The sequence below is a fragment of the Heterodontus francisci genome, chromosome 37 (genome assembly GCF_036365525.1).
Source record: "Heterodontus francisci isolate sHetFra1 chromosome 37, sHetFra1.hap1, whole genome shotgun sequence".
Lineage (NCBI taxonomy): Eukaryota > Metazoa > Chordata > Chondrichthyes > Heterodontiformes > Heterodontidae > Heterodontus > Heterodontus francisci.
This window is the reverse complement of record NC_090407.1, coordinates 1462188-1486705: the sequence shown is the minus strand read 5'-3', so window position 1 is coordinate 1486705 and position 24518 is coordinate 1462188.

Below are 24518 nucleotides of genomic sequence, written 5' to 3'. Positions count from 1 at the left end.
TCCACAGGTTCATCACTCTCTGGGTGAAGAAATCCCTCTTCATCTCAGTCTTCAATGGATTACCCCTTATCCTTAGACTGTGACCCCTGGTCCTGGACTCCCCGCCATTGGGAACATCCTTCCTGCATCTAGTCTGTCCAGTCCTGTTAGAATTTTGTAGGTTTCTATGAGATCCCCTCTCATTCTTCTAAACTCTAGCGAATACAAGCCTAATCGACCCAATCTCACTTCATACGTCAGTCCTGCCAACCCAGGAATCAGACTGGTGAACCTTGTAGACACAGTATTTATGTGGCTGGTCAAGTTCAGTTTCTGGTAACCCCCAGGATGTTGATAGTGGGGGATTCAGTGATGGTAATGCCATTGAATGTCAAGGGGAGATGGTTAGATTCTCTCTTGTTGGAGATAGTCATTGCCTGGCACGTGTGTGGCATGAATGGTACTTGCCACTTATCAGTCCAAGCCTGGATATTGTTCAAGTCTTGCTGCATTTCTACACTGACCGCTTCAGTATCTGAGGAGTCATGAATGGTGCTGAACATTGTGCAATCATCAGCGAACATCCCCACTTCTGACCTTATGATGGAGCGAAGGGCACTGATGAAGCAGCTGAAGATGTTTGGGCCTAGGACACTAACATGTGGAACTCTTGCAGTGATGTCCTGGAGCTCAGATGATTGACCTCCAACAACCACAACCATCTTCCTTTGCACTAGGTATGGCTCCAACAAGTGAGAGCTTTCCCCCGATTCCCATTGACTCCAGTTCTCCTTAGGCTCCTTGATGCCATACTCGGTCAAATGCTGCCTTGATGTCAAGGGCAGTCACTCGCACCTCACCTCTGGAGTTCAGCTCTTTTGTCCATGTTTGGACAAAGGCTGTAATGAGGTCAATGAGTATAATGCTTACACTGTACATATCAAGGTTGGATTGTAGACTAAAGAGCACATTATGAGGTTTCCTTTGACACTGAAGCCATCTTTAACAAGTAGTTTAACGAACAAAGTGTTAGCATTTTCCATGTTTGGGTAGACAATGGGAAGTTGTTAAGCCCTTAAAACTTACTATTTAGGACAGGTAACCTGTCCTAACATCTCCTTCTATGTCTCACTGTCAAATCTTAGTTCTATTGCTTTCCTGTGACCTACTTTGGGATGTTTTTCTATGTTAAAGGCACTATATAAATGCAAATCGCTGTTATTGTTGCAGCTGAGCCACCCGTGGTGCCATGGACTTGGCTCTGGTTGCACTCCCCAGGTGAAGCATCACCTTCCTCAGAACTGAATACCTATTGGAGAGTGAGATGCACTCAGGGGTCTCCTGCACTACCTGCCTGATTCTTTTTGACTGCCTGGTGGTCACCCATTCCCTTTCTCCCTACATACTCTTAAGCTGTGGGGTGACCACATCTATAACCATGCTATCCACATAGCTCTCATCCTCATGAATGCACCGTAGTGTCACCAGCTGCCGCTCAAGTTCCAAAACCCGGAGCTCAAGCTGCTGCAATTGACAGCATTTCCTACACAAATAGTTCTCCAGGATAAGGGAAGTATCCTGGAGCTCCCACATAGCACAGGAGGTGCACTCTCAGGTTGAAGCACCCCTGCCATTCCTTTATTTATTAGTTGACCCTTTGTTACTGCTAAAAAAAAACTTACCAATACTACAACACCTTTGAATTATTAATAAAACCTTACTAGTACTGATAAATCCTGCTAAAAATCAATAGAGTTCACTAATTAAGTTAAACCTTACTCAAAGTAATACTCACCAGCTACTTACTTGTTCTAAAGTTATACTTTTCTTGATTATACAGATATGTAAACCTTCCTACTGGTAATAGACCTTACCAATGCCAATAAAGCTTTGCCAATTCTAATAAACCTTATTACTATTAGTAAATCTTACAAATACTGATAAACGCTAAGAAAGACTTGCATTTCTAAAGCACCTTTCAAGATCTCAGATTGTCCCAAAAGCATCACACCCAATGAAGTACCTTTTGTGAAGTGTAATCACTGTTGTAATGTTGGAAATGTGTGTACAGCAATTGTGGGCTAGTGACTGCAGAAGCTGCAAGTTTCAGCCAGTACCCATAGTCCACCAGCAAAAAGAACATTTTAAACAACAACAGTTATTTTTCTTACATTGGGATTATTTTAATGTTTTTGTTTTCATTTTATTGTTCCCAAGATATTGTGCATTGGTTATATTAGTGAAAAACTCTGAGTGCATGAACGTAGAGGTGAATTCTGTCATCTGGTGCCCATTATATCAATGCAGGTTGATATTGTTGTTGTATACGGGCTGAGATATTTGATTTTAGTGGGCATTTCAGTACAAACCTTCAGGAAATCAAAGGATTCATTGAGAAAACACTAAAGAAGTATTTTCAACTTTGCTCTGCCATGAACCGCTTGGCTGTTAATTTAGTTGTTAATTGAAATCATGCAAATTAATTTACTTTAATAACTTTAGATGAGTTACTTGACCTTTACAAACACGTCTAGAATTAGATCAGCTGGTAGTTAGGATTTCGAAACAGCAAGATAAAAGCAATGAAAAACCACATTTCGGAAATGGGAATTGGCAGAAATAAGAACATAAGAAATAGGAGCAGGGGTCGACCAGTTGAGCCCTCAATCCTGATCTGCATTCAATAAGATCATGGCTGATCTGATCTTGGCCTCAACTCAACTTTCCTGCCTGTTCTCCATGACCCTTGACTCCTCAGTACTTTAAGAATCTGTCTATCTCAGCCTTGAATATATTCAATGACTCTTTTTGGAAGCTATGTTCTTAAAAATTACATGATGCTAAATTTGGTTCAATGAAATCTACAGTTCTATGGCAGAATATCATCTAGAGTCAGCAAAAAGCCATCGAACAAATAAATGCAGTCTCTTATCTAAAAGAGATGGTGAGGAGTTGATTGTATGTCTCAATATCAACAGAGAGAAAACTTTTCCTAATGCAACATGTTCCTTGAAGGCTATTCCCATCTTATTTTGTAATGCTTTCACTTGGCACACTCAAAGGGATAAAGAGAGAGAAAAGGATGAGCTCCAGTAACCCCAACGATACTGATTAATCAGTCATTCTGATATCACTGACAATTGCAGACACTGTATAGAAAGCCAAACTTGACAAGGCAGAAACAAAGGGAGCAGAAATCACTCCCAGAAACTTCCACACACCAACTATCTGTACAAAAGAAGTGAGGGCGACTTCAGCTGCTATGTTTAATAGTTACCACATTAGAATTCCTGAGGCATGTTTTTGTGATTTGGGAAAATCCAGATGAAGATCCAAAGCCCATAGTAAAGGAGGTCACTAATTGTGGAAAAAGTAATGATTAGTTGATGCCAAGTTCAGTTTTAGAAGACTGAAGATAGTGGGCTGGATTATGTGTAGGAGGTGGGCTCTCAACACAAGGCAGAAAAGGCGGGGAGGAGCCCCATCTCTGCATTTTCACGACCCCCGGAGCAATCCTCCAGTGTTTTGAAATGTAAGTTTCAGGAGGCAGGATCCCTGTCCCTTTAAAGATGGGGATCCCACTACCATGAGCTGCCGGCCCTCTGATTGGCCGGCAGCACAGCACTATCGGCAGCACCACCAGAAGCGGTGACAACTGCCAGTACTGAAGAAACCTTGGACACAGGCCCAGCGGTGCAACCCCGGACAAGGTAGGTGAGGCAGAGTCGCCAGGGCCAGTCCGGAAGGCTGTGTGGCGAGGGGGGCTGGGGGGTGATCTTGTGGTCCAGGAGGAGGGTGGTCCCAGGGGGTGAACTTGTTCCCTGTGGGGGCCCACTGTGGGCCAAATATTGCCCATTGAGGAGGGACCCCTCCCCACCCCCAAGTCCGCAGTGAGGGTGCCTTGTAAGATCCCAGTGGCGGCAGGACCAGGACCCTGATTGGCCGTTAATTGGCCAGTTAAGGGCCTCAATTTGCCTCTGGATGGGAAGGCCGTCGTCAGCCTACCTGTCCCTGGGAAGATCGCTGGGCGACGGGGAGATGATGGGCCCTCCACCCACCACCCCGGTTGCCACCCGTCACGATACTCCGTGCCTTCCTGCCTCCAATTCTGCCTCGGAGGTGGGGGAGCCCGTAAAGTCCAGCCCGGTAAATAGAAACAGAAGACTGAGGAATATTTAGACTTTCCACCATTTTGAAGGGCTGGGTAAGGAACAGAGTGCCTGCTTATTTGGGATATAGGAAACACAATGGGCTCTGTCCAGGATGATGTCCTCCAGCTGGCTCACTAGGGGTATGCTAGCATCATTCGTCTCATTTTCGATGCTATCGATCACAACTTGCTGTGAACCAAATACAACATCATGTAACTTTAGAACCTTGTTTATAAGAAAATGCACTTCTACCTCCTGTCACTCTTACTACAGGGTAGATTGGAACAGCCTGAAGTGTTATAAGGCTTGAAGGGTATTTTGATTTGGAGACCAACTCTGGGAAATTCCTAAAACTGGCCCCTAAAGAGTTGCTGACTGGTGAAAAAGAACATACAAATAACCCCTTTACATGAAATATATTTTTTCTGTTGCAAAACTAGCCAATCTCTTGTGGCCCAGAAAATGATGAGTCAGAGGAAATGATAACCTAGATTTTCTGCTCCTCAATTTTTTGACATTCCAGGGGTGAATGAGGACAGAAAAATTGCACAGAGACACCCTTTCCTGTGTTCCTGCCTTCTCCTGTGCTTTCCCCCTCCCACCCCCTCCATTTTCTGCTCCCCAATCGCTCAAGGTAGAGTATTACAATTAGATGCAAATCAGGGAAATGTACAGCAATAATTGACTTAAACTGTGTCTTGGAAGTTGAGGATGGTGATGTGGGAGACGCTCTGTGTCTTCAGTGAGTCTTCACCAGCTACTACTTTCTTCATAACAGATCCAGAAAGTATCTGATTACTATAGAATGCTGCTCAAACAGACAGAATTTAGCAGAAATGTTTTGTTCCCTCCAGGGGATATAAGCCAGAATACACTGAAGGAGATTGTTGAAGAACAAGATCCTTCCCTCCCCTCTATCTCTGACAATACTGCTGATATTCACTTGAGGGGTCACAGATAGTAGAGAGGTGGAACTGATGGGTGTGGAGGCACCGAGCATAATGCAGCCAGAGGATTCAGCTGTGGAAGTGAAATTTCTGAGGAGTTATCCCACTTACCCGCTATAACTTCAGCAGGAGAGCCACGGTAACCCTGGAAAAATGGTGTAATTGGGATTTAAGCCGCTTTTCCAGAGTTTCCACAGTTATTCATCTGAGATTACGACAGACAAGCAAGAGAGCCTTGCCAAGATTCACCCTCCATTTCTTTTTAATGTTGATCCTAACTCGATAACAGAATCCAGGAAAAAGAAGGAACAAGGCGGGAGGTAAAATCGATAATGAGAAAGACTTGGGAACATTGGGGGAAAGGTGAATGATTGGGTGAATTCTATTTACTGCTAAACTATAGGTTTAATAGAATGAGCTAACAGAAAGAGACTGTTTTGATGAAAAATAATCTTTTCATGGTGTAATGTATATTGTAATGTTATTTACAATGTGAGGATGGTTTGAAGGTGAGTGAACCACTTTAGATTATGCTGTTTACTCTGATGAGAAGTTAGGTGATTAACAGAACAGCACTGACATTAGGGACTTTGAAGATTTAGACAATAAAATTAATAGCAAATTACTTTTTTTATATAATCCTAGCAGAATTAGGCTTTGCTGTTTCTTTCGTAAATGCATTGGCTGATGCTAAAATGGATTGCAATATTTGTTTTCGTACTTACATAGTTAGGCCATGTGGATAACTTCTAATTCTTACTGGAGCACAAATTTCACACAGATTATAGTCCAACTTTCTGGTTTATTGAAATGCTGTCAGTTACACAGAATTGCATAGAATGTACAGTACAGAAACAGGCCATTCGGCCCAACTGGTCCATGCCAGTGTTTATGCTCCACATGAGCCTCTTCCCACCATACATTAACTTACCCTATCACCATATCCTTCTATTCCTTTCTCTCTCATGTGTTTATCTAGCTTCACCTTAACTGTATCTATGCTATTTGTCTCAACCACTCCCTGTGGTAGCGAGTTCCACATTCTCACCACTCTCTGGGTGAAGAAGTTTCTCTTGAACTCCTTATTGGATTTATTAGTGACTATCTTATTTTTATGACCCTTAGTTGTGGTCTCCCCACAAGTAGAAATATTTTCTCTACACCTGCCCTGTCCAACCCTTTCATAAGCTTAAAGGCCTCTATCAGCTCATCCCTCGGTACAAGGGCTGTAGGAAATGCTGGCTTGTTTTGACAGTTAATACTATGTGTCGCCTATTGTGATGATTATGTAGTTGGCACAGGGAAATCAATCAGTTCCTGAGATTTTGTCAGTAACATGTAGTACAACTTCCTTCCGTCATTATTCTTGTATGTCAATGTGAAATTGCTTCTGGGCACTGTCAGGGATGATGTGCTTGTTTTACAGCAAATCTACCATTGACATGCTGTTCTCCCTTCGCCAGGTACAGGAGAAATGCCGTGAACAACAGATGCCCCTCTACGTTGCTTTCATTGATCTCACCAAAGCCTTCGACCTCGTCAGCAGACGTGGTCTCTTCAGACTACGAGCAAAGATCGGATGTCCACCAAAGCTACTAAGTATCATCACCTCATTCCATGACAATATGAAAGGCACAATTCAGCATAGCGGCGCCTCATCAGACCCCTTTCCTATCCTGAGTGGTGTGAAACAGGGCTGTGTTCTCACACCTACACTGTTAGGGATCTTCTTCTCCCTGCTGCTCTCACATGCGTTCAAGTCTTCAGAAGAAGGAATTTTCCTCCACACAAGATCAGATGGCAGGTTGTTCAACCTTGCCCGTCTTAGAGTGAAGACCAAAGTACGGAAAGTCCTCATCAGGGAACTCCTCTTTGCTGACGATGCTGCTTTAACATCTCACACTGAAGAATGTCTGCAGAGACTCATCGACAGGATTGCGGCTGCCTGCATCGAATTTGGCCTAACCATCAGCCTCAAGAAAACGTACATCATGGGACAGGACGTCAGAAATGCTCCATCCATCAATATCGGTGACCACACTCTGGAAGTGGTTCAAGAGTTCACCTACCTAGGCTCAACTATCACCAGTAACCTGTCTCTCGATGCAGAAGTCAACAAGCGCATGGGAAAGGCTTCCACTGCTATGTCCAGACTGGCCAAGAGAGTGTGGGAAAATGGCGCACTGACACGGAACACAAAAGTCCGAGTTTATCAAGTCTGTGTCCTCAGTACCTTGCTCTACGGCAGCAAGGCCTGGACAACATATGTCAGCCAAGAGCGACGTCTCAATTAATTCCATCTTCGCTGCCTCTGGAGAATCCTTGGCATCAGGTGGCAGGACCAAATCTCCAACACAGAAGTCCTTGAGGTGGCCAACATCCCCAGCATATACACCCTACTGAGCCAGCGGCACTTGAGATGGCTTGGCCATGTGAGCCACATGGAAGTTGGCAGGATCCCCAAAGACACATTGTACAGCGAGCTCGCCACTGGTATCAGACTCACTGGCCGTCCATGTCTCTGCTTTAAAGATGTCTGCAAACGCGACATGAAGTCCTGTGACATTGACCACAAGTCGTGGGAGTCAGTTGCCAGCGATCTCCAGAGCTGGCGGACAGCCATAAATGCGGGGCTAAAGAGTGGCGAGTTGAAGAGACTTAGCTGTTGGCAGGAAAAAAGACAGAAGTGCAAGGGGAGAGCCAACTGTGTAACAGCCCCGACAACCAATTTTATCTGCAGCACTTGTGGAAGAGTCTGTCACTCTAGAATTGGCCTTTGTAGCCACTCCAGGCGCTGCTTCACAAACCACTGACCACCTCTAGACGCTTACCCATTGTCTCTCGAGACAAGGAGGCCAAAGAAGAAGAAGATTTCATTTGTAAATGAATCCTGTTTGCTGCTGGATGTCCGTGTCTAACCTGTAGTTTTAACAAAAAAATAATTGAATTAGAAAAGCACAGAATTTTGGTGTTGGGTTTACATTTGAGGAATTTCTGGATGGCCCATTTAGAAATTGGATCCCGATATCCGAATCCAGATGTTTATAACCACAGTGGCGCCAGGGAAAGTCCTTGCTGCCTGGAACAACATGTTTTTGAACTGCATGGACAGTTGCTGGGAATGTCCTTGAATCGCCCCAATAGGCCAATGTAGTTTCAGCGGAATATTTGGGGAAACCACAGATAAATTGTGTAAATGGTGTTTCTGCCAAGGTTAAAGCGGTCAATTAGGAGAACCACCAAGGACTTACCCAATGAGTTATAGCACAATATCTACAGACACAAGAAGAACTTTATTATAGAGGTATTAATGACCAAACTCCTAAAAGTAAAGAATTGAAAGATAAATTAAGTATTTTCTGAAGTGTGCAAGTGAAGTTGTTTGCCCTGATAAGAGAGTTAGACAATTAATGAATTAACTTGACATTAATGACTTTCAAAGTTTGGACTACAAAATAAACAATACCAGTAAATTACTTATTTTATTATGCACCCATCAAGAACTGAAATCACAAACAAAGGACATGGAGTTAGACCAGTACAATCTAACTGTTGATCTCCCCTACTGTAATTCCAGAGTTTGCTGTACAGCACACAAGATAAACTGGTGCTTAAAGTGTCTTCAACCTCCTTAGTAGAGGCCTGAGTATATTGTTAAATATTTCAGCCTAGCAATTTGTTTAGGCCCATTTCTGGTGGCCTTGGAGTATGTACCAGAAGTAGGTGGTCTGAAAGCTTGCCTGAAATTGGGCCTCAGTCCTATTAGCTTATTTCTGGCAAGCTATGAGGTTGGGGTGTTGGCACTGGGGTTGCAGCTCCAGACACAGCGCTGGTGTAATGACCTGCAATTTGGTCCAGCTGTCTCACTGGCACTGGCTGTCGGGTAAGTCCTGAGTTCATAGAATCATAGAATGGTTACAGACATTCGGCCCATCGTGTCTGTGCCAGCAATTTACCTAGTGCCACTTCTCCACCTACTCCCCATAACCCTGCACATTCTTCTTTTTCAGATAATAATTCAATACCCTCTTGAATGCCTCAATTGAACTTGCCTCCTTCACACTGTCAGGAGTGCATTCCAGATCCTAACCACTCGCTGTATGAAAAAGTTTTTTCTCATGTCATCATTGCTTCTTCTGCCCATTACCTTAAATCTGTGTCCTCCTGTTTTCAAACCTTCCACCAATGGAAACAGTTTTTCCCTATCTACTCTGTCCAGACCCCTCATGATTTTGAATATCTCTATATTGCATTTTACAGCAATAGACAATGGTTTCATGGCCATCATTAGACTAGCTTTTAATTCCAGATTTATTAATTGATGGTGAGGTGAGAGTGACTGCCCTTGACATCAAGGCAGCATTTGACTGAGTATGGCATCAAGGAGCCCTAGCAAAACTGGAGTCAATGGGAATCAGGGGAAAACCCTCCGCTGGCTGGAGTCATACCTAGCACAAAGGAAGATGGTTGTGATTGTTGGAGGTCAATCATCTCAGCTCCAGGACATCACTGCAGGACTTCCTCAGGGTAGTGTCCTCGGCCCAACCATCTTCAGCTGCTTCATCAATGACCTTCCTTCAATCATAAGGTCAGAAGTGGGGATGTTCGCTGATGATTGCACAATGTTCAGCACCATTCGTGACTCCTCAGATACTGAAGCAGCCCGTGTAGAAATACAGCAAGACTTGTACAATATCCAGGCTTGGACTGATAAGTAGCAAGTAACATTTGCACCACACAAGCGCCAGGCAATGACTATCTCAAACAAGAGAGTATCTAACCATCTCCCCTTGACATTCGATGGCATTACCATCGCTGAATCCCCCACTATCAACATCCTGGGGGTTACCATTGACCAGAAACTGAACTGGAGTAACCATATAAATACTGTGTCTACAAGAGCAGGTCAGAGGCTAGGAATCCTGCAGTGAGTAACTCACCTCCTATCTCCCAAAGCCTGTCCACCGTCTACAAGGCACAAGTCAGGAGTGTGATGGAATACCCTCCACTTGCCTGGATGGGTGCAGCTCCAACAACACTCAAGAAGCTCAACACCATCCAGGACAAAGCAGCCCACTTTATTGTCACCCCATCCACAAACATTCACTCCCTCCACCACCGACGCACAGTGGCAGCAGTATGTACCATCTATAAGATGCACTGCAGCAATGCACCAAGGCTCCTTAGACAGCACCTTCCAAACCCATGACCTCTACTTCCTAGAAGGACAAGGGCAGCAGATGCATGGGAACACCACCAGCTGCAAGTTCCCCTCCAAGTCACACACCATCCTGACTTGGAACTATATCGCCGTTCCTTCACTGTCGCTGGGTCAAAATCCTGGAACTCCCTTCCTAACAGCACTGTGGGTGTACCTACCCCACATGGACTGCAGCGGTTCAAGAAGGCAGCTCACCACCACCTATCTAAGATAAACTCGAGAGGTGCATGCCTGGCAAGTGTTCCGTGCAGTGTTGACCAGTTTAATAGAGGGGCCTAATCCCTGTTCTTGGTTGGTAGGGACACCTGCTTATCGCCCAACTGAACACAGGGTTGGGTGTATTTCAGGCATCATTGGTTGTAGGACTCAGCCCCATGAAATTGGTCATTTTCCCCCCTGTTTTACACCCAACAAATGGCTGAAATGGGGTTCCAGTACCCTGGTCAGTGTTGCCCTCTAGAAGCCATTCTTCACACTGCACTGGAATGTTGCTGTTGAGAACTCCATTCAATCCACTGCAGTGCAATATTAGCATACCATCCAGCGGGACTGTAGCTGACATGCTGAGGATGGGGAATATATATCTGTTTAGGATTGTATTCTATCTCATTTTTGCTGTACAATGAATGCTATTTTCAATCTGCCATTTTATCTATTGAAAAGAACCCGTTTTGCTGCATTATGCAATGTCTTTATCTCTGAATTTTAATATGCTAACAACATGCTTTATATCTCATTCTGGTCAGACTGATCAATACAATTATGGAGAATTGATGATGTATTAACAGGACTACACTGTAAAATGGTGTTGCTTGTAAATTCGACATCATTGTGTCAGAGTTTATTCGATGTTGCAGACATCATAGGGAATGGTTTGGTTTATAATCGTTTTTTTGCTGCAGGATTTCAAGTGGTAAAGAGGTTTATTATCTAACTATTATGCAGACATTTAGTTTAGAGATACAGCACTGAAACAGGCCCTTCGGCCCACCGAGTCTGTGCCGACCATCAACCACCCATTTATACTAATCCTACACTAACCCCATATTCCTACCACATCCCCACCTGTCCCTATATTTCCCTCCCACCTATCTATACTAGGGGCACTTTATAATGGCCAATTTACCTACCAACCTGCAAGCCTTAAAACTAATCCTAGATTATCTTTGAGTTGCCTTTGAATTGCAACTAGGAACTGATAAGGAGCAGGGAGTTCTGAATGTTAGCTACTGAATGTTGATTGAGAGTTTGAGCATTTCTGGGTAATATTTTCCTCTTACTCTATGATCTGTTAATAGCCCATTTTTAATGGAACAATTTTATAAATGGCAGCTACACACAGCTTTTCTTGCCTGATCTTTGTGATTAGTCAAATTGCAGTATTAGTGGAAGTTAGTAGAAGATGCCAATAAAAGCTCTCGTTCTCGTGGTTAAGGATATAAGTTACCATTTTGTTGGTATAAGAAGTGAAGTCTTCATTCATCCACCTTTTGGGTGTTGGTCCTGTCCCATGTACCATGAGGACCCAGCAGACTGGGTCAGCTCTCCAAATATTCTACAATGGAAAAACAGCCAAGGTAAGGTGAGAACATTCCCATTTCTGAATAAGCACATAGGGCACATGTTAGGCAGATGGAAGTTACATGCCTTCAGTTACAGAATGATATATAGTAACTGTCAAATACTGGAGTGTACAGCTGAAAGAATAATCACTACTAGCAATGGCATAAATGGGCACGGTTCCCAGCGCCAGCAATGTAAGCCAGGGTGGGGAGAGGGCAGGTAAGGATCCCGTTCTCCTCCTTATTGAGACCAATAATTTTAAAGCTCATTAAAAGCTCATTAAGAGTTTGTATGAGTTGAAGGGTGGAATTTTAAAGGGGCCACATGGGTTACACACACTATCTGTTGCAAATCAGCAGAAGGAAGGCAGGTACAGAGTGGGGACCCCAAGGAATCAACCCGGCCCTGTAAGAGGGTCAGTGGGGCAGAGGGGGAGTCAACATTTGATAAGGAGGTGCACTTGGTGCTGCACAGATGTTTGGGAGAGTGGCCACACAACACACGGGCATTGAATGGAGTCGACACCCCCTGGCATCACGGACGCAGAAGAGCAGGGGTAAAGGCTGCCAAATCACAACTGGGCAGCCACCTGTTCAGAAGGAAGGCTACAGCTGACAATGAGGGCATGACTGTCAGATTTTGGGTCCAGTGGCAATGAGGGGCAACATGCTCCACAGGAAGGGTGGAACCCTGAGCAGCAGGAGAGCACAGGAGAGGAAAGAGTAGTAGGAAGGCAACAGAGGCTATCCCTTCGCCACGGGATTTACCAACGAGGATTGAGTTACCTGGAGATGTTCAAGACGCAGTGCCACAGGAGACTGTGACTCTTCAGGCAGATAGTCACAGATGTCTGCGACCTTGCCGCCAAAGACCTCACACCTCGCAGCACTGGTCACCATGCCCTGCCAGTGGCCTTCAAAATCACTGTGACCTTGAACTTCTTCATTTCCAAGAATCAGCTGCAGACCTTAGTGGTATCTTGCAAATGGCAGCACACCACTGCATTTTGCTGGTTGCTGATACCGTCTTTGCCCGAGCTCGACAGTACTTTCATTTCCCGACAGAGACAATCTCATCTCACCTCTCTTTGGAGCAGTGAAAGGCTTTGGCACAATCCGTAGTTCCCTTCTTCAGCACACAGTAGCCTCCATGATGGCTGCCATGGGGAGGCTAAATGAGTTCCACACTTGATCTGATCTGCCTCTGTTCCCACCCCCATGGGCTCTAATTGGACAGGGAACCTGTCTCCATATCTATATCAATTGAGGGCTCACCCAGGTAAAAATCGTGTCTTTAATCAGTATCCCACCAGAGGTTGGTTTCTGACCCGAAAACAAAACCAGCTGTTCCCTGCCTCTGTGGCGAAAATCCAGCCCAGAGATGGAATATATTGTTTGGCCAATGAAAGATGAAGGCCTAGAAATTTGATGGTGTCACAGAATATAAGAAGTTCATTGGAAGGTCTGGGTGATGACATCATCCAGCACAGGTACTCCTGGCTGCAATGGTTCATTGAGTTATTGGGGACTCTCTAAGGACTCCACACATTTCAAGGATAGACCATTTAAAATCCTACGCGGTGAAATCTATTTACGTGAAAATATAGCATAATAACAATTATTTATAAAGACATGCTAATCCAATTTTGTTTTCTATTGCATCCAGATAGGGGAATTCAAGGCCCACGGCACAATTCTTCTGCACTTGCTCAAGGATATGTTAGCTTTCTATTTACACACTATTAGTCTCCTCACTCCCCAGATAGCATAGGGGAAGATGCTATGAGAGACATTAATTAAGTTTACAGAACACCCAGGCAGGGGCATGGAGCTGCTGCAGGATTATAAGGCAATGCTGTAGCATAGTTGCTGCAAAAGAAACTAGAAAATAAATGGATATGAGCTATGAGGTGATTCTGCATCCCAATTTCATGAGGAAGGCAGAATTATCATTTGTTCTTGGAATGAGTTATGCACATGGTGTGAATGAGTTTTGCATTGATCTTTTAATGATCCTGGGTCCATTTGAAGCAAAGCCTTTGAAGTAACATACACATTATGTGGAATTCTGTGTAAAAATATCATGGCGTAAAAATGTTGGAGTGGCCTTTATGGATTGCTCTTCATGCCGTTTCATTGTGATGTACTGTTAGAAGATTCATGCACTTCTCCAAAATAGTCTTGAGTTTCTTAAAGGAAAAATTATAGACTAATCAGAGTTAATTATGTGATCCTGGCAAAAATAGATCTTATCAGATTCAGTCAGGTCAGCTTATTATAAATAATTATCATGTGCCCCCAGCACATTTCTCATGTCATGTGGTGCTATCAATGAAATGAGAGGGGAATTAGGATGGCAGCAATTCTTAAAGGGATCCTGCACCATTTAAATATTAGAGTTTGTTGTGGCTGTATGAACTGGCTGGAATTATAGGTCATCAAAGTCAGTTGGGCAGAGCTGATGAAATGTTCAATATTTGACTGGAAGAGGTGGAATAGAGGAGTACCACCATACTTGGAGCAGAGAGGGAGCCTCCTGCTTGAGTTACTACATGTATGGCAGAGAGTGATGGATAGAATATTTACTGCAGCCTTCTATGCCAAAAGATCTTGGGAGCAGATGAAGAAGAAATTAAGTCTATGCATTTTGTATGCATGATACAGCACTGTGCCCTCACCATGGTGCAACAACAACAATGACACATAGGAAGCATCAAATCCTGACACCAAATGTTCCAGATCTGCAATGGTTCAATTGAACTTTATAGTTATCATAGATAATCCTTCTAATGTTAAACACAACTGTTGCATGTTGCTTGAAATGCCACCCGAGACTACTTGCCTTCCACGCAATCATTCATGGGCACAAGATGGAGGCTTGACACTGAGGTTATGTCCAAAAGTTGAAAGCGTACGTTTTGCTGCTTTTAAAAGAAAAGGTTACATATAACCAGAGAAAGAGAAAGCAAAGCTGGGCATGGGGCAGACTTGTCAACTGTTGAATTTTAGGAGAATATGAAGCGAAAGAAACTGACACGTTATGCAGCTTGCCCCCTTTTCCACCTATTAAACCCAACTTTGTAGATCAGGACTTGACCAAAATTGATTGCAAAGAAATTAGTCAAAAGGGTTAAAATTGGTCTTACAATTTTGATCAACTAGTATTTGGAGTTCAGGGAGAAATGTAGGCTTTTTTTGTCAGGTAATTACTAAATAAGTTTGAATACACAGTTGTATAAATTGTATATAATCTGTGAATGAATTGAAGCTGATGGCCGGATGAATTTTTCTTGTTTCATACTGTCTTGTATCCTCATGTTCTTATAACTATTAGGGTTTAATTAAACAATTTGATCTTTGTGTGTTGCATATTACCATCTTTTATTTTATTAAACTTCCACTGAGGTAACTGAAAACCAAACAATTTGGCCTACATCTGTACACAGACAGAAGTGTTTTTATTTCAACGCAATGAAAAAGTTATTGAAATGCTAGAAATTAGAAGTTGTCAACAAGACTGATGAAGTCAGAGAGCTTCACTATTTTGCTCCTTATCAGACAAAGGGCCAGGAATGATCCATAATGTTATGTTTGATAAAGTAACTGCAATATGAGGCAGCTGCAAGTTGTACTGAGGAAAGCAGCCAAGAATGGTGGTATTTGCTAAGTCTTGTGAAATATTTTACATGAAATATTAATAGAATAATGCCAAAGGCATAATATATGTTATGAAAATGCTTGATGATTCCATGTTGGGTAGAATTTGTGGCAGTTTTAGAAGATGTGTAAGAGTACAGAATGGAACAGATAAACATACATTTTTGTTGGTTGTGGTATGGCATTAATGGAGAGTATTTAGGGAGATTGGTTGAGAGCACCAGCCTATTTGAGGAATAATTAGTGTTAGTGCTATGAATTGTATTACCCCAAGAGCAGAAAAAAACAATTTGATGAGATTCCTCTTAGAATCAGACATCATGTTCACATTTATGAGATGTTGCTCCTAACTGGGTTTTGTTGAGGTCTATGTCCATTTCAGAATGAATGTTAAATTGTTGTCAATAGTGAGATAGCATGCTTCAATAATGACAAAAGTAAATCATGTTTGATGACTGAATTGTTTTATACAGTTGTTACGACCAGGTGAGAAAGGTGTCTAGGGGTCCCTCTCAACCTTCACCTGGTCTTACCGTAATAGGGTTTAATTTTTTAAACACACTGTTTTTCGCTCCCCCTTGGTGAATCCTTGTTCACCGCTTTTCAATTATAAGGCAAAGAAACCAGCACAAACAGGTTTTCTTAGGTTTAAAGAAGAAAACTGGAAATTTATTAAACTTGAACTTAAACTCTAATTCGGTTAATGCCTACAGATATACGGCACGCCCACGCTAGCATGCATACGCAATACACACATGCAGATAGAGACAGAAAATATCAGAAGAAAAATAAAGTCGCAAAGTTTGAGGCAATATCTGAAGAGTTTTGTTACAGTTCTTTGAGCTCACTGTAAAGTCCTTGATTGTAGGTAGATCTTGCTTTTCGTTGGGGCCCAGTATTCTTCTTAAACCTTGTTCGCTGTAGGAGACTTTTCTCTCCTGGGGTTCATGTGTCTTCAGTGGATTTAGAGACTTGTGAGAAAGAGATGGGAGCAGACAGGAGAGATCTTCTCAATCCAGGAGCAAACAGTCTTTCTCAGTTCAAACTCTCTGTGGCTAATTCAAAAGACACTGGAACAGCCAGTTAGTCATGTGACCAGCTGGTCCAACCAGTCCCTGTCCCTGTGGATTGCATCACCCCAGCAGGCCCTGGAATGCGCTTCCCCACCCCTCACTGTCCAGTGATCAACATCCATTATGGGTTGAATGTGTCAGGGAATGGTCCTTTGTCTACACAAGCACCATCTGTTAGTATGTAATTGTTTTTCCCAGCCGTGTCTGATCTGTTCAACAAGTCATTTCCTCATTCCAGCAACAGTTAAAAATCAATGCTCATGATAAAACCAATGTACCTGATTCTTGGCAGGTGAGGGCCTAGCATGATACCTCCACACCCAGCGGAATGAAATGCAATTTGAGAAAAGCGCATTTCATTAAAAGGGTCGAGAGAAAATATAAGATACAGAAAAAAACCATGCATTTCTCTCATTCATTCATCCAGTGCTGCTTTAATTGCCCCCTTTTTGTCACCCCAGTAAACATGTGGTTCTTTGGGGAAGATTTTCTTCAGTTTGCCCATTTTCATGGCTGCCTAGGGTCTTTGAGATGATTAGGTTTAATTAGTTTAGTTTAGTTTAGTTATACAGCACTGAAACAGGCCCTTCGGCCCACTGAGTCTGTGCCAACCATCAACCACCCATTTATACTAATCCTACACTAATTCCATATTCCTACCACATCCCTATATTTCCCTACCACCTACCTATACTAGGGGCAATTGCTAATGGCCAATTTACCTATCAACCTGCAAGTCTTTGGCATGTGGGAGGAAACCGGAGCACCTGGAGGAAAGTCACGCAGACACAGGGAGAACTTGCAAACTACACACAGGCAGTACCTGGAATTGAACCCGGGTCGCTGGAGCTGTGAGGCTGCAGTGCTAACCACTGCACCACTGTGCCGCCCTTAAGTTGGAATTTTTATTTTCTCAGGAGAGACAGTAGTGGGTGGGTCTATCCTGAACTATATTTCAGTGCTTTGCTGGGTCATGCAAAGGCTTTTGACTTTGGGGGATGGGGTGGTTCTCTTTGGTTCTGACTGTGGGGGAGGATTCTTTGCTAATCTCCCCTTTGTCCTCTGCGACACTCCTACCTGCAGGTATTTGTGCAGAGTCTACTACACTCCCCTGTGACACTTTGACTAGGTGAGGCATCACCCTCACAGTTTCTCTGCCCCCTAGAGGTCTTTCTTTGTCTCTGCAGGTTCCTGTAAATGCTGTTAGCAACTCTGGTGGGGTGCTTCTTGTGTCTGCATTTACGTAGGAGAATGTGAGGTCTAACTTTTCACATTTTTCGGGGTTCGCTTACCGAACAGTAGGGGTTTCTATCTGGTATTCCTCTCAGACTTCCTTTAACCTGCCCTCTTGGTCACTTTTTACCCTTCCCTATCTAACCTTTTACCAGCCTTGTGCCTGCCTGTCCCTTTTGTTCTCGGCAGGGGTCCCTTACAGTTCACCAGTCCTCTGTGGGAGGGTCGTCCTAACACCAGTACAGGACTTAGGGGTGCAGGTTTCACTGTAGGTTGGGGTTTCCCCTCACCCTGGCACATGTGGCAACTCCTGCAGTACTCCACCACATCTTTGTGGTGTTTTGGCCAGTCAAACTGCTGTCTTATGCAGGCTTTGGTCTTTTGTATACCAGCTCAGCCAAGGAAAATCCATTTAATTCATTCCCTGAGTCTCCTAACTTTCCAAAGAAAGTCTCGGACAGACAGACCTGGTCATCTGCCTGCAGTGCCAATGCAGTCTCATCTGGGGGAGCTGGTTTGATCATGGCCTGATCCATTACACATTCAGGGAAGCTGCAGGAGTTTGTCTCCTGCCACGAGATGGGAGCAGACAGGAGAGATCTTCACAGTCCAGGAGCAAACAGTCTTTCTCAGTACAAACTCACTGTGGCCTGCATGACACAGTGGAGGACAGAGGTATTTGCCAAGCAGCATATTACAATTTAGAGAATAGCTCGGCTATTTAACTACACTAGAAACAAGGCTGTGGGGCCACAGTCCAGGAATGCACAGTATTATATTGTGATAGAAAGTTGCCTTATAATGACTCATATGAGAAGTATTCAATCTTGTCTGCAGATACCTGGGGATGCCCCAAAAGATCAGTATTGCTTTAAAGGTGTCAACTTGGAAAGGAACTGCCGTGGATGTGTTCCTGCTACCAAAAAGCTCCACCAGCTTGCACGATGACACGAAAAAATTTAGTTACACTAATTTATATTCTAAATGCCAGATGTCAGTAAGCTAGAAATTCAAACTAGCTCTGCAACCAGATATTAAATTATATGTTAGTTGAGGCTATAATTGTGCATAAATCATAGCTTTAATTTCTATTAATAAGAATTTGAACCTTGTGGAGAGAAGTAAGTCATTTTGTTTAAAAACATGCAGAGTATTAAAGCTGGCCAATTCGAAAGAAGATGTACATGATAACAAACCAAGACCTTGGCTGGAATTTTACATTTGGCGGGAGGCCCCGCCCACTGGCCAAAAAGTCTGGGGCAAGCCCACCTCTGCCGGGCCTCAGAGACACGCCAGGATTTTACGTGGCCCAGGCCCTTAATTGGCCTTGGGCGGGACCTCCACCCCTCTAAGGCAGGAAGTCCCATCTCCAAGAGCTGCTGGCCAATCAGTGGATAATTGGCCACTTAAGGGCCTTGATTGGCCTGGGGCGGGCGGGCCATTTCTTGCCACTCCTGGTAAAATTGCAGCGGGGGCAGGAGTGGTAACCCCTACCTCCCACTCAATTTTACGACCCTCCCCACCCCCGCCACCCCATAGCCACCAACCCGCTCCTGTGGGGGGAGGGGGGGGAAATTCTGGCCTTTGTCTATTATCATTATTTATTCTACAAGTTAAACATGTTATAGTGTACTGCATATAGAATTTATTACATTTAATAAATAGATTTATATAACTTTTATGAGTTTACAAATGATCTGTTCCCTCTCAGTTCTAAGATGGCATCTGTATACGTTGGTTGTTTTTGCTTATCCTCCAGACACTAACGTGTGTACCATTAATTTATGTCACAAATCCAGGAACAAATAAGCTAACAGCATTTGATTGGCTATGTCCATGGGCACATTTCATGTTCACTTGTCTTTTGGTGCGAAGGCCCACAATATAAGACACTATAAAGACTATAAAGAGTAAGAAGACATAATGGGTTTTAATTATGCGAACACATCGAAGGGATTAGAGGGATAGTTGCAGAATGGTTACAAAGTTATCCAAGGAGCAGAAAGCAGAGAGAAATGGTGAATGGTTGCTTTTCAGACTGGAGGGAAGAGGGAAGTGGAGTTCACCAGGGATTGGTGCTAGGACCACTGCTCTTTTGATATTGTCGTGCAGGCCCCCACCTGCCAAGAATGAGGAATATTAATTTTGCTTCATGAACATTAATTTTAAACTGTTACTGGAGTGAAGAAAGAACTGGTTAAAAAAACCCACAATGGATCCTTGGCTGGAGAGACATTTTTGCATATTAACAGACAGTACTTGGAGAGGACAAAGGGGCTACCTCCCACTCCAATTTAATCCACTATGCATTTTTGATTGACCGCATTTGTTGACAATGCAAACGGTAGGTGGCGCTGTTTTGGCACATGCGCAAATACACTAAAATGTCACAGATTGCGACTGCAGCAGCTGCCAGGACTAAAGATGGCGCTGCTCAAAGAATCACACAGAGGAAACCTAACAAACACGTGGCAGCATACAATGGCCGGAGTGAGAGAGTGGAGCGGGCCGGGGAGAGCAGCGCGGGGGGCGGGGAGACCAGCGGTGATGGTGATGGGGGGGGGGGGTAAGAGGGAGAGAGGGAGGGGAGAAAGAGGGAGGGAGAGAGGGAGGGGAGAAAGAGGGAAGGAGGGAGGGGAGAAAGAGGGAAGGAGGGAGGGAGGGAGGGAGGGAGGGGAGAAAGAGGGAAGGAGGGAGGGAGGGGAGAGGTGAGGGATGGAGGGATGGAGGGGAGAGGGAGGGAGGGAGGGGAGAAAGAGGGAGGGAGGGGAGAAAGAGGGAGGGAGAGAGGGAGGGGAGAAAGAGGGAGGGAGGGGAGAAAGAGGGAGGGAGGGGAGAAAGAGGGAAGGAAGGAGGGGAGAAAGAGGGAAGGAGGGAGGGGAGAAAGAGGGAGGGGGGAGAGGGTGGAGAGGGAGGAGGGGAGGGAGAGGGAGAGGGAGGGGTTGGGGGTGAGGGAGGGGGGTGGGGGAGAGGGGGGGAGGGGTGAGAGGTGGGGGAGGGGGAGAGTGGGGGTGGTGGGAGCAGCGGAACGGAAGAGGAGCGCCTTTTTCTGTGCATGCGCCAGAAACACAACAGCAAAAGACTTACCGGACAGTCCCTGGACCCGGCGACACCAAGGTCTTCGCACACTCGCTCCCCGCGGCTCTCTACGGCCTCTCGCTTCCGGCCCTCTCCATTCAGCCGTTCCCTCTAGCTGCGGATGCCCAATCCAGTTGCTTCTCCCCTACCTCTCCACAGTACTTCAGGCATTGCAACTGTCTGGTCCCTGCATTTTGCATGCTCCCTCTCCCCACCCCTCCCTGCTCTCCCCACCCCTCCCCCCTCTCCATCTTCACCTCCCCCTCTTCACCCACCCCTCCATCCCCCTCTTCACCCACCCCTCTATCCCCCTCTTCACCCACCCCTCTATCCCCCTCTTCACCCACCCCTCCCTCTACCCCCCTACCTCCACCCCCCCACCACAGTTGAATATCTGAAGTGCAGTTGTAAAGTCGGGGAAATAGCATGCAAAACAAAACCTCAACAATTCTGGGGTTAATTATTGAGAAGTTTTATTAAGTTCATTAAGCATCCGAGGAACTGCTGTGCATGGATACATGAGTGTTGTGTCCAGCATTCCCGTTAGACAGACAGGCCGAGTCTCTGCTATGCACAGCTAAAGAGATTGGTCCTGGAGAGCCTTGTGGTGAATGAACGCTTGGCTCTCTATTCCACTACTGTATTGTCCATGTGAAGAAGGCAAAGTCACAAGAGTCTGAGCTCAGTCTATTCTTGTTGAATGCTCCCCAAACGCATCCCAATGTGCATTCCCAATTCATCCATAATTGCAATGTTCCTTTCCACATCGTGACCAGCTCCGCAGCATGATCCAGTTGCCTTCGTTGCTTGAATGCTGACCGTAAGTCTCAAGGATTGTTTTCTCGACGGCATGTTTTACATGAAAAGAAATAAAGCAAATCAGAGTCAGAGCTTGCCTCCCTCCATCCACTGAAATTACTGTTGTGCACACCTTTTTAAGTTCTGCAGTGAAGGCACCAATTGATAACGTCGCCAATGAAGCACTTATTACCCACCTCAGATGCAGGAATCAGCACATCCTTGCGTCCTCTCCCGCACTGCATCCTTTGCTTGAATGCCGTCCTTAAGTGTCAAGGATTGTTTTCTCAAGGGCACGTTTTACATGAAAGGAAATAAGGAAAGAACATCAGTGTCAGAGCTTCCCTCCCTCCAATGAAATTACTGTTGAGCATGCTTTATGCTCTGCAGTATAGGCCAATGAATCACTTAGTACCCACCTCAGCTGTAGGAGGCAGGATGATGTTACTGCCCCTATCTCGTGATGGTTCAATGCTGCTCTCAGGGAAAACATGAATGATGTGAGGGTGCTGGAAAAGAAGCACATTTCTTTTGGACTATGAACATAAAGCTGGCCATTTAACCCAGCTGTTCCCTGCTAGTGGTTATGCTACTCGTGCGTCTTCCCATCCATTCCCATTTAATCCTGCCTACTACTATCACCAGTTGTGTTCACAGCAAGAGCATTCACATTTCTGCTACCACTGGACACGGCATGCTTGTTTCTTTTAGTGCTCAGTCTCTTCTTGCTGAATGTTCCCCAAGTGCTTGACCCCTTTGGACGCCCTCTCTGCTTGACAGGCAGCAGCTGGCAATTGTGCAGTCTCACAAGGCTCTGCATGGTTGTTTCAAAGGCGGATGGAGAAACAGGTGGCTGTGTGTCCACGTGCACTGCTCTGATGGGTGTAGGAGCAGGTAACTGTGTGCCCATGTGCACTGCTCTGATGGGTGTAGGAACAGGTGACTGTGTAACTGAGCAGCAAGGAGAGGGTACCGCAGGTAGGGGAAGTGGAGCTTTGAACAGGCAGGCGTATGTATGGTCCATCAGATCATTAGGCCAGGGGGCGAAACGCTCAGGATCCAGGGATTGTGGCACGCGACTGATGTCCAGCGCGCGGCCACCTCCATCCGAAGGTGCTTCCGGGCAATTGTTGGGCATAGTAAATGGCTCCATCTCATCAGCCAGTCCTTGCTGCCAGCGGAGAGTCTGTTGCCGCAGCCAGTCCAGTCTCCTCATGAATGCTGCCGTTCCACTCTGCAGAACGGCCTGTTCTCAAGTTTACTGCTGAAGTCGTCATAACTCTCGAACTCCTGGGTTGTGAAGGTGGCAAGGAACTGCTCTGTGGAATCTACTGAAGTTGCCATGATCGAAGTTTGAAGTTCAGGAAGGCTATTAAGGGACCACATGGGAAACATGAGATGAGATAAGAAATACGGAATGCACTCCATTGAAACGTTACAAAAACGAAAGCGACCGTTAAGACGGTAGGTTGTTCGCTGGACAGCAGCACATGTACTGCCTGCACACAGCAACTCACAACAGGGACTGGAGCACATGCGGTGCCCCAGACAATGGAAATGTTTTCAAAGCAACTTACAACGGCAGAGCAACTTACCTTGGAACAATCTCCTCTGTCTAATAAAAATGAAGCAAATCTCCAAAACGACTAAATAATTCAGAGAAACCTCTCCTCCTTCCACTTTCAAAAACTTGCACCGAAGCTTTGACGCATGCGCAGAGGCCAACCTGGCGTGTTGCCCGAGGAAGACGATATTACGCGATGACGTCATCTGCGCATGCGCAAAGCGGTCCTGGCAAGCCGGACCGCAGCGCATGCGCAGAGAGCAGGAGACCGTGTGCGCATGTGCGCACCGCGGCGCAGTCTGATGACGTCAGCGCTACCAAGTGTCGTCATGAATCACTTTGTTTTTGATTACCAGACAATGAGGGTGGAACAGCTCATATTCCAGGTTAACTGTTAAGATGGCCGAATACACAAACGGACATGGTCACACAAGCTGACTAACCTGCTGGGCCATCTGAGTTTTTTTTAAATTTGAACTTGCCACAGAGTTTTGAACTGGCAGAAAGCTCCTGGCTCCTGGATTGAGAACATCTCTCTCCTGCCTTCTCCCATCTCTTTCTCATGGAACTCCAAGACCCATTGAAGACAAATGAACCCCAAGAGAGAAAAGTCCCCTACAGTGAACCAAGTTGAAGAAGAATACTGGGCCCCAACAAGAAGCAAGATCCATAGAGTCATAGAGTTATACAGCACAGAAACAGGCCCTTCGGCCCATCGTGCCTGTGCTGGCCATCAAGCACCTAACTATTCTAATCCCATTTTCCAGCACTTGGCCCATAGCCTTGTATGCTATGGCATTTCAAGAGCTCATCTAAATACTTCTTAAATGTTGTGAGGGTTCTTGCCTCTACCACCTCTTCAGGCAGTGTGTTCCAGATTCCAAACACCTCTGGGTGAAATATTTTTTCCTCAAATCCCCTCTAAACCTTCTTCCCCTTACCTTAAATCTATACCCCCTGGTTATTGACCCCTCCACTAAGGGAAAAAGTTTCTTCCTAAGTATCCTATCAATGCCCCTCATAATTTTGTATACCTCAATCATATCTCCCCTCAGCCTTCTCTGCTCTAAGGAAAACAACCCTAGCCTTTCCAGTCTCTCTTCATAGCTGAAATGCTCCAGCCCAGGCAACATCCTGGTGAATCTCCTCTACACCCTCTCCAGTGCAATCACATCCTTCCTATAGTGTGGTGCCCAGAACTGCACAAAGTACTCCAGCTGTGGCCTAACTAGCGTTTTATACAGCTCCATCATAA